The sequence below is a fragment of the Elephantulus edwardii genome, unplaced genomic scaffold (genome assembly GCF_000299155.1).
Source record: "Elephantulus edwardii isolate Elephantulus edwardi_28Jun2011 unplaced genomic scaffold, EleEdw1.0 scaffold00500, whole genome shotgun sequence".
NCBI classification, from domain to species: domain Eukaryota; kingdom Metazoa; phylum Chordata; class Mammalia; order Macroscelidea; family Macroscelididae; genus Elephantulus; species Elephantulus edwardii.
This window is the reverse complement of record NW_006400250.1, coordinates 48752-64847: the sequence shown is the minus strand read 5'-3', so window position 1 is coordinate 64847 and position 16096 is coordinate 48752. Positions and strand designations below refer to the sequence as shown.

Below are 16096 nucleotides of genomic sequence, written 5' to 3'. Positions count from 1 at the left end.
TTATTGAGAAGTAATGACGTCAGCTTGAGGACTAAGGTGAACCTGATTCAGGCCATGGTTTTTCAGATCAATTGCTATGTCTCCAAGAGCTAGTAAATGAATTAGAATGACAGAAGAATTGATGCCTTTGAGCTATGGTGTTAGAGAAGAGTGCTGAACATCTCATGGACCGCCAAAAGTAGAAACAAAAATGTTGTGGAAAGGATGCAGCCAGGATGCTCTGTGGAGGCAAAGAGGATGAGGCTTCACCTCACATAATTCAGGCATGTTGCTGGGAGGGGGTATTCCTTCATGAGGAATATGATGCTCAAAAAGGTGGAAGGTCGACAAAGGAAAGGAAGATCCTTGACCAGGTGGATTGTCATCATTACTACTGCAATGGGCTCTAGTGTGTGAAGAGGTATGAGGATGGCACAGGATAGGATACGTTCAGATCAATCATTCATAGGCTCCCAATGGGTCATACTTGACTTCACGGAACCTAAAAACAACAACCTTCATACAGTTTATTTTTTCTTTTACTGTATATTTTTATTGTTATTTTAATGGAAGTTTAAAGAAAGTTTAAGTTTTCATTCACTCTCTGTTGTACGTTTTCCTTTGGCCTCCCTCAGTTCACTTTGCAGTGTGTCTCTTGTTCTCATACAATTTAAAGCATCTGAAAACCCACTGGAGTGTCACTTAGGAGTGGATTCTAATAGGATAGAATATTGCAAACAGAATGGAGCAGTGGTGGCATTATTCTCCGATAAAATAGACTAACAGACATCAAAGTCACTATGTACTGATTAAAGTGTTAATTCAACAAGAAAATATATGACAATAATTATTTATGTGCTCAATTAAAGTGCTTCAAAATACATAAAGCAAAGTTCTTAAAATGTTAATGCATGTCTTTTATTAACTCATAATTACTTGTCCTCTGGTTTGTTGAAGCAATAGGTCAGACAACACTTGCCACAGTAGTGTCTGTCAAAGTGCCTGGCCATAAAGACTCCAGAACTACATTCATCTGTAGGACACTCCGACGAAGGTGACTAATTTTGCCATTCTCATCCACCTTATATTATTTCAGAACAGCCAAATTAACCTTCTCTATCTTATGCTTATTCTTCTTGGGAGTGTTATAAGAGTTCTTCTTTTTCTTAGCACTACCATGAAGTCTCAAAACAAGGTGAAAAGTGGACTCCTTTTGAATGTTGTAATCAGACAGGGTCTGTCCATCTTCCAGCTGCTTTCCAGCAAAGACGAGTTTTTGATGATCACGAAGAATTCCTTCCTCATCCTGAATCTTGGCCTTGATGTTCTCAATTGTGTCCCAGGGTTCAACCTCGAGTGTGATGGTCTTCCCCATGAGAATTTTTGTGAAAATCTGCATCTTGGTGGTGGTCTCGCTGCAGATGGTAGATCAGAAACATAAAGTAAATTTTAACAGAATTGAAAAAAGAAATAGAAATTTCACATTAATACTAGAAATCTGTTGGTTTTTCCCCCTCTAATGTTTGATTTTTCAGTTTTCTTTTGTCTTTGTGACTATTGTGTTGTTTATAGATGGTATATTAATGGGACACATTTTCTTCTCTATTCTGTAACTCTCTGTGGCTTGGTCCCCCTCAGTTACTCAATTTACATCTGTTTTCTGTGTAAATAGGTGTATATAAATTTACTGCTGTCATTTTTTTTTATTTTTGCTTCTGATGGTTTCTTTATTCCTTACACTTTCCTGTGTAGAATTATTTCTGCCTTTAGATTTTCCTTCTATTTCCTTTTTTGCTGTTGACGTTGTGTTTCCTAAGTCTTTATCTGTCTCCTTTTTATAATACATTTGTGTTTTAGTGACAATGCAAAGGCATTTGATAGAGTGGGCATCAGAAATGGAGGAAGACTTATCAACAACCTGTATTACGCAGATGACACAGCCTTGCTTGCTGAAAGTGAACAGGACCTAATACATTTGCTGCAGAAGTCCAAGGACTGCAGTTTTAATATGGATTCAGGCTCAAATCAAGATAACAAAGATTTTTACCACCGGTTCAATAGCAGCATCATGATAGAAGACATTGAGGTTGTTAACAATTACAGCTTGCTCGGCTCCATAGTCAATAGTCTTGGCACCAGCAGGGAAAGAAATCAAAGAATTGCATTGTCTGCTGTGAGGGACTCTCCAGAATGCTGAAGAGCAATGACATTAACCCAGAAACTAAGATATGCGTGATTCAAGCCATGATCTTTGTAATTACTTGTCGTGCATCAGAGACCTGGGCAAAGACAGAATGATAGAAGAAAAATTGATGTTTTTGAGTTGTGATTCTGGAGAAGAGTATTGAATATATGATGGACTGCCAAGAAAATAAACAAGTCTGTTCTGGGAAGGGTAAAATGAAGCTGTTATTTGGAATGAAGGATTTTTAAATTCTGTCTCATATACTTTGGGCATGTTGCCAGGAGAGGCCAGTCCTTGGAGAAGGATATCATTCTTGGAAGGGTGGAGGGACAGCACAGGACAGGAAGATCCTGGATGAGAAAGATTGGCATAGTAACTAAGGTAATAGAAGTAGACGTGTCAGAGACAAAACTGGCTCAAGATAGGGCAGGGTTTAGAGCTGTTATGCGTAGGTTCACTATGAGTTGCTGGTTACTCAACTGCACATAAATGTAAAAACAACATTGAGAAGAAAAAGAATCTGAGACCACTTACTTGTGCTTATATGAATCTATACTTTGACCAAGAAGCTGTTGTCCAAAAGAAACTAGGCAACACCGCATGGTTTAAAACCAGGAAATATGTGTATCTGGGTTATATCCTTTGTCAATCTGAATGATGAGCAAATAGTTCTTGAAGCTGGAAGAAGAAAGTGGCATCAGGTTCAGAAAAGGCTCATCAACACTTCCATTATGCAGATAACAACCTGGACTGCAGAAAGTGAGAAGGATTTTGAGAATGAAGCACTTGCTACAGAAGATCAAGGACTGCAGCCTTCAAAATGAGTTACATCTCAATATCAAGAAAACAAAGGCCCTAGTAACTGAGCCGATAGGCAACATTATGATAGAGAAAAGATTGAAACTGTCACTGATTTAATCTTATTTTATTGACAGTAATCACCACTGGTACCAACAATCAGTAGAACAGAATATCTATTGCTTTGGGCAAGTTATCTGGCAGAGATAGCCCCAAAATTTTAAAGAGTAAACAAGTCAATTTGAAAGCCAGGATGTGCTTAATTTGGATCCTTGTTTTTTTCTATTACTTGCTCTGCATCTAAAGCTGCACAATAAATAAGTATGACAGATGAAGAATTGATGACTTTGAGTTGTAGTGTTGAAAAAGATTACTAAATATCTCATGGACTTCCAAAAGAACAAGCAAGATATGTCTTGGAAAAAGTCCAGCCAGAATATTTCTTGGTTGTGTTGTTGTTGTTATGTGCCATCGAGTCACCTGTGACTCATAGCGACCCTATGTACAACAGCTCTAAACCCTTCTCTATTCTGTGCCAATTTCATTGTCTTCAACACACCTACCCCCAGTAATACAGGTACTGAATCAATTCACCTCTTAGAGGGTTTTCCTTTCCTGAGCTGTCTCTCCACTTTTCCAAGCAAGATGTCCCTCTCCAAGGACTGTTCACTCCTTGCAATGTATCCAAAGTATGTCAGATGAAGCTTCAGAATCCTTGCCTGAATATGAACTCCTCTAAGAGCAGAGCAAGGGATCACACACATTGAATAGTTACATTATTTTGATGATCATTGTCATGTTGGCATGCACTAATAACCATCACCATAGGAGACCCTCCACAGGTGTGCTGATGTTTTCACTCTGCATTGTAGTTGCAGTTTGGTTGGTCTCATTTGTGACAGGCAGGCTAAACTACATAATATAAATAAGATTTAATGGTGCTTGAGAAATTGGTAGAATCAAGAAAAGTGTGTTCTCTGAAAAAGATGTTTCTGCTAAGAAGTAGAAACAAAGCATGACATGGTAAAAACAATTTAAAGAAAATTGGCATCCACAAGAGAGCAAAAGAAGTTCTGAATCTTATTTTTACTTGAAAAAGAAAAATAGGAGCTACAAACACTTGAGGGGGAAAGGTCCTGCTAATTACTCTTATCGTTATGTGTATTTACATTCATTTTCAGCTCATAATAACTCTCTATAACAAAGAAGAAAGAATCCATATGATTTTCTAGGTCATAGGGAGCTCTGTGCCTTTATGATAAGAATGTATGCTACAATCCTGAACACACGCATCTCAAAGCCACCAGCTGCTCTGTGGGAGAAAGATGAAAAATCCATTTCTGTGTGATCAACGGCCTCTGAAAACTCTCCAGAGGGTCAGCTATGGGTCTGTTTTGACTAGATGGTCCTCAAAACAACAACAAGTCTTCACAGCAGATCTCTAGGTCATGCATACTCAGTCAGAATCACTAGGAGGATTCAAACTACCAACTTTTATTTCAGCAGGTATTCTATCTACTGATGCTGTTGTTCTTCTTAGGAGCTGTCAAGTATGACTCATATTGACCCTATAAACAACCGATCTGAACACTGTCATATCTTGCGCCTTCCTCAAAATCTCTGACACATTTAAGCCCATTGTCACAGTCTATCTGCACATTCATAAGCCTATCTACTAATTAGAAAACTCTGGAAGTCTATTAGTAGTTATTTAATTTATACCTGGTAATTTACTCAGCTGACTTACATATTACAATCTGAATGACGGGAATAGAAACAACACTTCTGGTGTCCTGGGCTAAAAATGAAAGGTATAAGATACACAAATTTCTTAGCAAATCATTAGGGAACTAGAGGGTAGGAAATTGTAATGCCAGCCCACATGATTGAGAGAGTCAATCTCCTCTCATGTCCTTTATGACCTCTGAAAGTCCACTGGATTGTCAGCTATGAGTTGGTTCAGACTCCACAGTGCCTAACAACAGCAGTACTAGCACCTAAGTGAATGAATAATAAAGACAAGAAATATCTATACTTCTTATCTCAGATTCCAAGTCTCTTCTTTTGATTAAAAAAAATTCTAGTATATTTTTTCATTAGTCTGATTGTTTGTTTACCCCCTAGCCAATCAACTAAACTATGTCCAAGCACAATATCAGATGCTGTCATGACAAAGATGATCTTCATTCTCAGAAGCCTGATCATCTCAAAGTAGGCCAAAGGGAAATAAGGAAATAAAGAAAGACACAATTGACTGCCAATGTGTTGTTGTCCACTGCTATGTGCTGTCTTGTCACCAGCAACTCATTGTGACCCTAGGTACAACAGCTCTGAAACCTTCCCTGTCCTAAGCCGGTCTTACTGGCTCTGGCACACCTATCCAATTTCTCCATTACTTACATCAATCCATCTCATCTCGGGTCTTCCTTTCCTGCTCTGTCCCTCCTCTCTTCTGAGTGTTATGTCCTTCTTCAAGGACTAGTCCCTCCTGGTCACGTGCCCAAAATATGTGAGATGAAGCCTAAAATTCCTAGCCTAGAGAACCCTGCCTCCCACCTCCATATTCATCTGTTTCCATTCACAGGTTAGGGCACTGGCCATCAGTCCAAAATAATAATAATAGAGATCACCAATATCCAAAATCCTGTCAAGACATCACCTGGAACTAGAAGAAGAATGAACTCAAGGTCTGCCAGTAAACTGTCTAATAGAGTAAAGAAGAGAAGTACTTTGGCCTTGAACACTGTTGTCTAGCCACATAATGTGGTATTTCTTAATGCCAAGCAGAAGAAGTGGGGTGAAACCATAGTTTCTGGAGGGCAATGGTCACCTCACATTGGGGGAAAAAAGAGGGGAGCACCAATGCATAGGCCCCTTCACATAACTGGAATTCCCATACTGGAATAATATATAGCTACAACAACCTAACATCTATTAAGAAAAGATTCACATAATATCAAGAAAGCCACAGTCTGCATCAGTCATAAGGGGGGGGAATAAGATAACACTCCTCCGAAAAAAGCAGACCCCAAAAATAGCCCAGATAGAGAAAACAAAAAGAAATATTTTGATATGAACAGCTAATGAAAAAAGTGCAAATCATGGAAGAAATAATGGAAGCCATTAAAAGACTAAATGCCCAAGAGAGGGTGATGCAGAAGAATTATATTAACGAGGAGCAACTTGAACAGTTAAGGAAAAAATTGCAAAAAAGAAAGAAAGAATTGATAGTATAAAGAGGTATGCTGTTGTTGTTATGTGCCCTCAAGTTGTCTCATAACGAATGTACAACAGCCCTAAACCCTGCTCTGTCCTGTGCCAATCGCACCATCTCTGACACACACACCTCAATTACCCTAGTCACTGAATCAATCCACCTCATAGAGGGCCTTCCTCTCCTGTGCTGTCCTTCCATCCTACCAAGAGTGATATCCCTCTCCAAGGACTGGTCTCTACTTGCAACATGTCCAAAGTATGTCAAACGAAGCCTCAGAATGCTTGCCTCCGAGGAGCAGCCTGGTTTAACCCTCTCCAGGGTGAACCTGTACATTTTCTTATTAGTCCATGGTACCCTCAATACTCTTCTCCAGCACCACAGATCAAATGCATCAATTCTTCTTCTATGCTCCCTAGTCATTGTCCAACTTTCTGACACATAACAAGTGATTGCAAATACTGTGGCCTGTATCAGACGTACCTTAGTCTCCAGAGAGACACCATTGCTCTTCAGTACTTTGGAGAGGTCCCTAACAGCAGACTTTCCCATTGCAATATGTCTTTTAATTTCCTGGCTACTGGTGCCAAGAGTGTTGAGCCAAGCAAACTAAAGCTGTGAACAATTCAGTCTCTGCACCATCCATCCTGATGCTGCTAATTGGTCCAGTGGTGAGAATCTTTGTCTTCTTGACATTGAGCCTCAATCCATATTGAAGGCTGCAGTCCTTGACCCTCTGCAGCAAGTGCTTCAGGTCCTCCTCAGTTTCAGCAAGCAGGGTTGTGTCATCTGCATAATGCAGATTTTTGACAGGTCTTCCACCAATCCTGCTGCTGCAATTCTCCTCATAGAGCCCAGCCTACCAGATAATTTGTTCTGCATACAGGTTGAAAAGGTATGGAGATAGGACACATCACTGAGTACACTCTTCCCAATATTGAACCATGCAGTATTTCCTTGGTCTGTTCTGACGACTGCCTCTTGTTCCATTTGCACCATCTAGTGTTCTGGGATCTGTCCTAGAAAGGGTTAAACCAGGCTGCTCTTTATATGTATAATATCCATATAACCATAGCATAATTAAGTGTTCTGAGATTTCCATTCTTATCAATGTTAGTCATAACATTTATTTAGTTATTATGAGGTATACAGTCAAATATCTTTGCATTAAAAATAAAACACAATAGAAATTCTTCTGATATTCTCTTCTTTCAGCCAGTATCTGTCTGATATCAGCAAATCCCTAGAGATGCAGCCTTTTCTAAACCCAAGAAATGTGTGCATCAAGGATCTATCCTTTTTCTATGTCTATTTAATCTATGCTGAAGAAATAACTCAAGAATCTGCACTTTTGAAGAGAAATGTGGCATCAGGATCAGAAGAAGACACAACAATAGCTTGGGTTATGCAGGTGATATAAAATTACTTGCTGAAAGTGACCAGCACCTGAGTCACTTTCTGTGGAAAATCAAGGACCCCAGTCTTCCATATTAATTAAATCTCAGCATTAAGAAAACAAAAATCTTTGCAATTCAGCCAATAGGCAACATCATGATAGATGAAGAGAAGACTGAAACTTTCAACAATTTCATCTTACTTGGATACAAAATCAATTTCCTTGGTACCAGTAGTCAGGAGATTAGGAGATGTCTAGTACTGGGAAAATTTGCTGTTAGGGACTTCTCCAAAGTTCTGACGAGCAATTATGTCAGATTAAAAACTAAGGTTCACCTGATCCAAGCTATGGTTTTTCCAACAACCTGCTTTGCATGTGAGAGATGGACAATGAACAAGGACGACAGAGGAAAAATCAATGCCTTTGAGCTCTGGTGTTGGAGAAGATTACTGACTATCTTACTGACTGTCAAAAGAACAAACAAATATGTTTTGGAAAAAGTGTACAAGAATGTTCCTTGGAGGGAAGAGTGAGAAAGATTCATCTCATTTTTTTTTCATGTGGTTAGGCGAGGCTTTTCCTTGGAAAGGAAAAGTGTACTTGAAAAAGTGGAAGATCAATAAAGGAGAGTAAGACCCTCAGCAAAATGGATTTAAAAAGTGATTTTGAAAATGGGCTCGAGTGAGTCAGGGATGATAGAGATGTTTCAGGACAACACAGGATTCAGATCTATTGTTTACGGAGTCACTATGAGTCTTAATGCACTGGATGGCACCTAAAAACAAACAACACCATTATATGGGTTGTAAATGCTAACCTCTATATCATGTATTAAATGCAATAATGATTACCCATGGTGGACAGTGTTTGTTGGAGCTCCCAGATAAAAACAGGCTTGGAAGGAGGAGTGACATCCACTTCTGAAATAGCTTGCCTCCGGAAACTCTATGAACTTGGAGAAATAGTGACAGTTATATAAGTGTTCAGGTCTTTCTTTCATAGGGTCACTATGGATCATCTACAACTCAACAGCACTTAACAAAACAACAACATATGTTAATGGGGAGCTCTGGTGACCTACTGGTAAGAAATTACACTACCAACCCAGTTCAAATTGAGAATCTGCTTTAAAGAAGAAAGATGGTTTACCTCCTCCTGTAGAATTTATAGCTTCTGAAAGCCAGTTATGTTTTGATTCAGATTCCAGGACACATAACACTAGCAACAATAAGATATTTTGAATAATTTTTAATTTTATTCTGATTTACTTACAAATTCTATACACGTTGTCTTTCACACTTGATCTTTCCCATTTCCTTAATCTATCCCTCCCTCCACCCATCAAACTGTGTGACCTTATGATTATGCCTCCCACCAGTCCTCACCCTTGTGCTCCCCCCCACCTAGATTCTCAAACACGTTTTACTAGTTATATATTTCTACAATAATGGTCTTATACAATATTTGTCCTTATGAGTCTGAATTAGTCACTTAGCATAATGCTCTCCAGTCTCTCTCAAGTTAGGTAGTGATTTACAAAATCCTTGCTCCTGCATGTTATGTAATATTCTATCATGTGTATGTACCATTTCTCAATCCATTTGATTGTAGCTGGACATTTGAACTATTTCCATGTTCTTGTGATAGTGTACAATGCTGCTATGAAAACTGGTGCACAAGTCTTCGTTTGTGCCTCAGTTCTTATTTTCTCAGGATATATTCCAAGCTTGGAATAGCTGGGTCATATGGAATTTCTATGTTCAGGTTTTTGAGGAAATGTTGAACTGCCTTCCAGAGTGGTTGTACCATTTTGCAATCCCATCAACAGTGTATAAGGGTTCCTATCTCTCCACATCCTCTCTAACATTTATTACAACAATATGATTTTGATAATGGAGAATTAAATGTCGTTCTGTAATATATGATCAGCTTTTTCTGAGTAGGAGACCTCTCCTCCAGGATGTGGACTGAATTGGATATCACTTTGGATTTTTTTACCAAAACCCCCCCTTTATTTCTTATTTACCACCTAGTTTGTGGATTCTAAACTTGAACAAGGAAACTCTGGTAGCGTTGAGGATAAAAAATTGCACTCCCAAACCAAAGGCAAGTGGTTCACATTCACCAGTGGGTGAAAGATGGACTTTCTCATCCCATGTGATTTACTGCCTTTGAAAACCCACTGAAAGGTCAACTATGCTTCAATTCTGATTCAAGGGCAATGAGTGAGTGAGTGCTGTTTGATCTAGTGGTCTATTGCCAACTTTGAATTTGTCTTATAAATCCAATTATTTGGGATTTGTTACTCAATGTATCAGTCTCTGAAAATGACAATTCTCAAAGCCTTGTTCCACAGAAGCAACCTTTGGATTCTTCAACCTTTAAAATCAGTAGTCTTGAAAACCAGCAGCCTTAGACCATACTGGCCATCCTTCTTAGAACTTTGATTCCTTTGTCTTCACAGATGTTTCTTGAGATCTGAACTAAATACCTGGTACTTAGTAACTTCTACAAAATCATGAGCCATTCCTTTGAAATAAATATCCTCTAGGTCTCTGTCTTTCTGTCTATATATATAGGTTGATATAACACTGGTAGTGGCATGAGTAAGGAGTTGTGCTGCCAAACCAAGGGTATGTGGTTTGAACTCACCAGCTACTCCATGGGAGAAGATGAACTCTTTCATCATGTGATACAGCCACTGAAAACCCACCGGAGATTCAGCTATGGATTGGTTCCAATTCAATAGCGCATAACATATGTGTGTGTGTGTGTGTGTGTGTGTGTGTGTGTGTGTGTGTGTGTTTTGTTTCTGTACATAACCAATCCTAAAACTTGTAAAAGTAGACACAATCAAGTGGAAGGCATCCTATGTGTGCTAGGCCCAGACATGTGCTGCCTGGGAAAAGGGTAAAGAAGCTATTAGTCTTGATCCTTTAGCCTTGGGAAATGAAGGGATGATAAAGAGGACAAGAATGGCCTGTAAGTATAGACTTGTTCTGAGTAATAGCAAATGATAGACTCAAGGCTAGTAAGAACAACAGCAACAAAGTTCATAAAGATTGTCATTGATATAAAACATATTTGTACAACAATAATAAATACTATCGTATAGGCAAATGTGTGAGTCCACAGATGCTGAAGATACACAAATGGAGAGTGGAAAAAAAAAAAAAACAAAATAAAACACCAAAACATAGTAGAAGCCACTACTAAGTCTTCTTTGTTTCCTTTCATCTGTAACATACTTTTACTCCATAGTACTCCCTTCCTTTAGACTTAACTCAGTACTGGATATAATCACCCTTCATTTTCTTTTTCTTTTCTTCCATCTCCTTTGTTTTTCTTACTTTCCTTCCTTGCTTCCCTCCTTGCTAGAGAGAACCTGAAACATTATTTGCAATATTTGCACTCAGATGAAAGCAATATATTTGATGACAGATAAAAGAAAAAGAATTCTTCTCTTTATTACAATATCATTTAGTCTGTTCTACTTACATAAATTATTTGTCTAAAACTCTCAATTCTCTTCCAAATTATAAGTTTCCTCAGATTTAATCATAGGAAGATAATTTCTAAAATAAATTAATTTCTTTTTGTGATTCAGTTAATTTTAACACGTTTGAAAAGCAATCTTGGAAGATAGAGGAGGTAAAGCATTAATACTTAGCTGACAAAATGAGCTAAGCTCCCTAATGATGATGTCTAGTTTCCGAAACTCAGCTAAAATTATCCTTAAGAAGATATATTTTATATCTACTAGATTCAATGTTTATTATTACAAATGTATTTTTGGTCCTGATAATCTATTTTGTGGGTATTCTAGGTTATAGATTGACAATATTTTTCTATAAAGGACTTGATAACAAATACTGTATTTTGGATCACATGCATATTTTGTCAGATACTGAGTTTTCTTGCACATATTTACTTTTAAAAAATATAAAAATAGAGAAGTAACTTTGAGCTTGAGAGTTCTACCATAACTGTGTGCTATAAATTGAACTCATGTACTGTCCAGTTGACTCATGTTCTGACATTGACCAGTTGGGCCAATGTCAGGTTAATTCCACCTCGTCTTTGTGTAATGTAAGTATTGATGCTATGTGGCAGAGAAGCTTTCCTAACATTTAAATGTACCATAATGTACATTTTTTGTTTTAGGATAAATATCTTTAAATGCAAGTGTCTCTTGACATGGGAACAAAGAAAAAAACCTGTAGTTAAAATTTTTTTAACTACATGCATTTCTCACCTCTGACAGGAAAGTAAAGGAATTAGGACCAAGATGTTTATATGCTGCAAAACAAATTCTAAATGTCTAAGTAAAATACTGAGAACAAGGGAAGAGCTAAGTTTATAGAATTTGAAGCTTGTACAATTACAATAGTCAATTTTTGAAAACATGAAACTAAAATTTGGAATAAAACTCTGAAGATTTATTTTTAGTGTGATGAAGTAAAGCTTTTAAATATCAACAAAACCCAACCCAAAGCCACCACTGCAAAGTAGATCCTGACTCATAGAAAACTTCCTTTGAGTTTCCTATGCTGTGAATCTTTATCAGACACAATACACCTTTTTCTCAAGGAGTGACTGGTAGATTCAGACTACTAACCTTTCTGTTAGCAGCTCACCAGATTACACCATCAGAATTTCCTATAATAATCATAAGCTTCACAATATCTAGATAATTAATGTATTTTTAAAGTAAACTTACAGATAAACACCAATAACATCTTTTAAATTTTTCTCCTCTGTATATTCTGATTTTCTTTTCCTATAACAACAACTTTTTTATACCATAATCTATAAATAAGATTATGTATAATCTAGTCCTTTATTTTGCATGGTTGCTTGAAATTTCTTGATTAGCACTATTGGATTAAAAAGACTTCTTTCTGTATCACAATTCCTTAATGTCACATTATTTTTAAAGATTTTTTTAAAAATTGGGAACAATTTTCTCAAGGTTATTTGAAATAAAAGAGGCAAAAAAATTGTACAGTCTGTAATTTTACCCTCATTATGGTGTAATGAATAAGCATGCAGATGCTAACTCAGAGGTCAACAAAAATCCCTAGCCACTGTTCAGGAGAAAGGTAACAGTCTGTTTCTCCTGAGCCATTACTCAGGAAAAAGGCTTGTGGGGCAATTATATTCCATCCCAGAGAATCCCATGAAGCAGAATAGATTTCATTACAATGAATTTAATCTTTACAGGAACAGATTGCCAATTCTTTCCTCCTTCAGATCTGCCACTAAGTTGGGATCACTGACCATTTTAGTGTTATTTGCTTAATTGTTCCACCATTTTACCTCCTTTTTCAGTTGAGAATGAACATTCCAAGAGACTGTTATTTCTACTCAAAATGTTGTTGTCATCGTTATGTGCCTTTGAGTCGCTTGCAACTCATAGCAACCCTATCTACAATAGCCCTGAAACCCGCTCTATTCTGCTCCAACCTTATTGTCTCTGACACACCTACTATTATGACCACAGTTATAAAATCATTCCATCTCATCTATGGTCTTCCTCTCTTGTTCTGTCCTTCCACACTTCCATGCATGCTGTTCCTCTCCAATGACTGGTCCCTCCTTGTAACATCCCAACGTATGTAAGATGAAGCCTCAGAATCCTTGACTCCAAGAAGCAGCCTGGTTTCACACTCTCTAGGATGAACCTTTTCATTCTTTTAGCAATCTATGGTATATTAAATGCTTTTCTCTAGCATCACAGCTCAAAGGCATCAAATCTCTATCACCCCTAGTCATTGTTCAGCTCTCTGACACATAGCAAGCAATTGTGAAGACTATGCACAAAACAATGTAGTTAAAGAGATACTACTCTTGGTAGAAATATTTTGTTATAATTTCCTGACTGTAACAGGTCAGGGGAGATCTGCTGGTGTAGTCCATAGTGAGTAGCATTGCTACCTCAAAGATTATCTTCAAATCTACCAGCATCTCTGTGGGAGAAATATAAGCACTCTTCTCCCATTTTGATTTATAGCCTCAAACACCCGATAGAAGGAATCTATTTAATGGCAGTGAATTTTTAGTTGAGTATACTATTATTATTATTATATAGCATAGAGTCAGAATCAACTTAGAGTTGACCCTTCAGTGGGTTTTTAGAGGTTATTAATCACAAAAGAAGGAGATTGTCCATCTTTCTTAGGCAGAGTTGGTGAATTCAAACAAAATGCCTTTGGATTCACAACTCAACTACTTTCTATGGTTGTGGTTGTTAGGTGCCATCGAATTAAGTATGACTCATAGTGACTCTATGAAGAACAGATCTGAACCTTGTCCTACCCTGTGCCATCCTCACAATTTCTGACCACTTGAGTCTTTTGTTGCAGTTAGTGTGTTAATCCACCTGGTTAAGAATCTTCCTCTCCTTTGCCATCCCTCCTTCTTCTCAACATGATGTCCCATTCCAAGGAATAACTTTTCAACATGGCCAAAGTATGTGAAATGAAGCTTTGTCATCTGCCTCTAATGAACACTATGGCTGCATCTTCTCTAAGATATATTTGTGTCTTTTCACAGTCCATGATATATTCAGTATTCTCCTACACCACATGTCAAAGACATCAGTTCTTCCCTCTGCATCCTTATTCACTGTCTAGCTCTCAGATTTATAGCAAGCAAATGAAAATATTATGGCCTGAATCATGCATATTTTAGTCTTCAAACATCATTTTTCCTCACTAATTTGAAGAAGGACCCAAACTGCAGATTTTCTCTTAGATGCTAGTACTAAGTGTACTGATTGTGGATCCAAGTAAATTTAAGTTGTTAACAGTTTCAGTATTTTCTCTATCCATCATAATGTTGTCCATTGACTAGTAGAAAGTATTTTTGTTTTCTTGACTTCAAGATTTGAAGCCTGCTATGTTTGACCTTCTGCAGCAAACACCACATGTCCTCCTCACTTTCAGTAAGCAAGCTTATGTCATCTGCATAATGAATGTTACTGATGACTTTTCCTACAATCCTGATGCCACATTCTTCTTAATAAAGTCCAGCTACTTGAATAATTTGCTTATCATACAGATTGAGCAAGTATGGGGAAAGAACCATGTAGTGTTTTGTTGTTCTATTCATGCAATGGCCTCTTGGTCAAGGTCTAGGTTTCACACGAGCACAATTAAGTGTCTGTGAATTCTCTACAGATTTAATAGACAGATTTAAGCATGACAAAATAAAATCTTAATTTCTGTTTGAATGTCTGCTCAGAAGCAGACTTGAAATAATTTTTGAATGCAATTTGAGTTCCAACAATCAATAGGAAGTAATCTTTCAAAGTATGAGAAAGAAAGAGTGGGACAAAGAGGACAAAGAGAGAGTGGGGCAAAGAAGATGTATGCTGAAAATAGGGGGGAATGTTATTAAGCAAGTAACAGTGACTTACTGGAGCTTAAATCAGTGTGCAAACCCAATATATTCCATTGTCTACGGCTGCCATAATAAAAATTCCATAAATTGTGTTATTTTTATTAGAAATTTATTAGCATTTGTTCATCCCTTCTCTTTTCACAAGAATGCCCCTTAGGTAAAATTAGTATCAACACTGCCCCATTATGCCTTCATCAAAAGCACAAAGCACTGCCATTAAATTGATTCTGATTCAGAGTGAACCTCCATTGAGTTTAAGAAGCTTTGATGGAAGAGACTACTCATTTTTCTCCCTTGAACAAGCAGTGGATTCAAAACACTGACCTTTTGGTTAGCATCCTGACGTGTTGCACACTATATCACTATAATCAACAGAGTGGTTGAACAGGTAACATCTTCAAAGACCTCATTTTCTACAAGCTAACTGACATTCATAGGTACAGAGGTTAGAATTTCAGCATATCTTTTTAGTGAGGACAATGCAATTCATGGCAGAAAGCAAATGCAAAGAGATCCCTCAGATGTATTCTATCTTTGTGATGAGGCCACATGGGCTTTGAGTGATTAATATGTCGTCATCTTCTGTCATATTAAGAGTTGTTCCTGGATTAGAAAGAAAGTGTTGATATGTCAGAGTAAGAAATATTACACTGAGGAATCTACTACAATATCTTTATATCTCCCGTTCTTTTTGTGCTGTTAAAATGTTTCAAAATGTCTTTCCTCCTTCCAAATGTCTTTCCTATTTAATTTTCCCTTTAGCTGTTTCCTAAAGCCATCCATTGCCACCAATATCATAGTCCACAAAAGAATAAGTAGAATCTGCCCAAATGAAGAGTAGAGGAGGAATGTCCTCAGATAATTGTACTTAAATTGTTAAATAAATTTTGTCAAAAATGTGGTTGTATGAATATTTTGCTGCTATTGTTTTTAGGGTGCTAGTTGATATATGCTCATTTGAGACCTATGTCAGAATCAAGGAGCACATTGCTTGGTTGTACAGAGCTGCTGGGTGGGTTGAATGTCAAGTATTTTATTGTCAGTTCCTTATATATTTTTCCAGGAGTCCTAATATCTACATTTGAAGTATTGGCAATCCTTGAAACAGTCCTATAACAAG

General features: G+C 37.5%; 1 pseudogene; it reads right to left on the bottom strand.

The window, feature by feature from the left end:
- Positions 1–911: 911 nt before the first annotated feature.
- LOC102866617 lies at positions 912–1378 on the bottom strand (annotated as a pseudogene).
- Positions 1379–16096: the final 14718 nt, after the last annotated feature.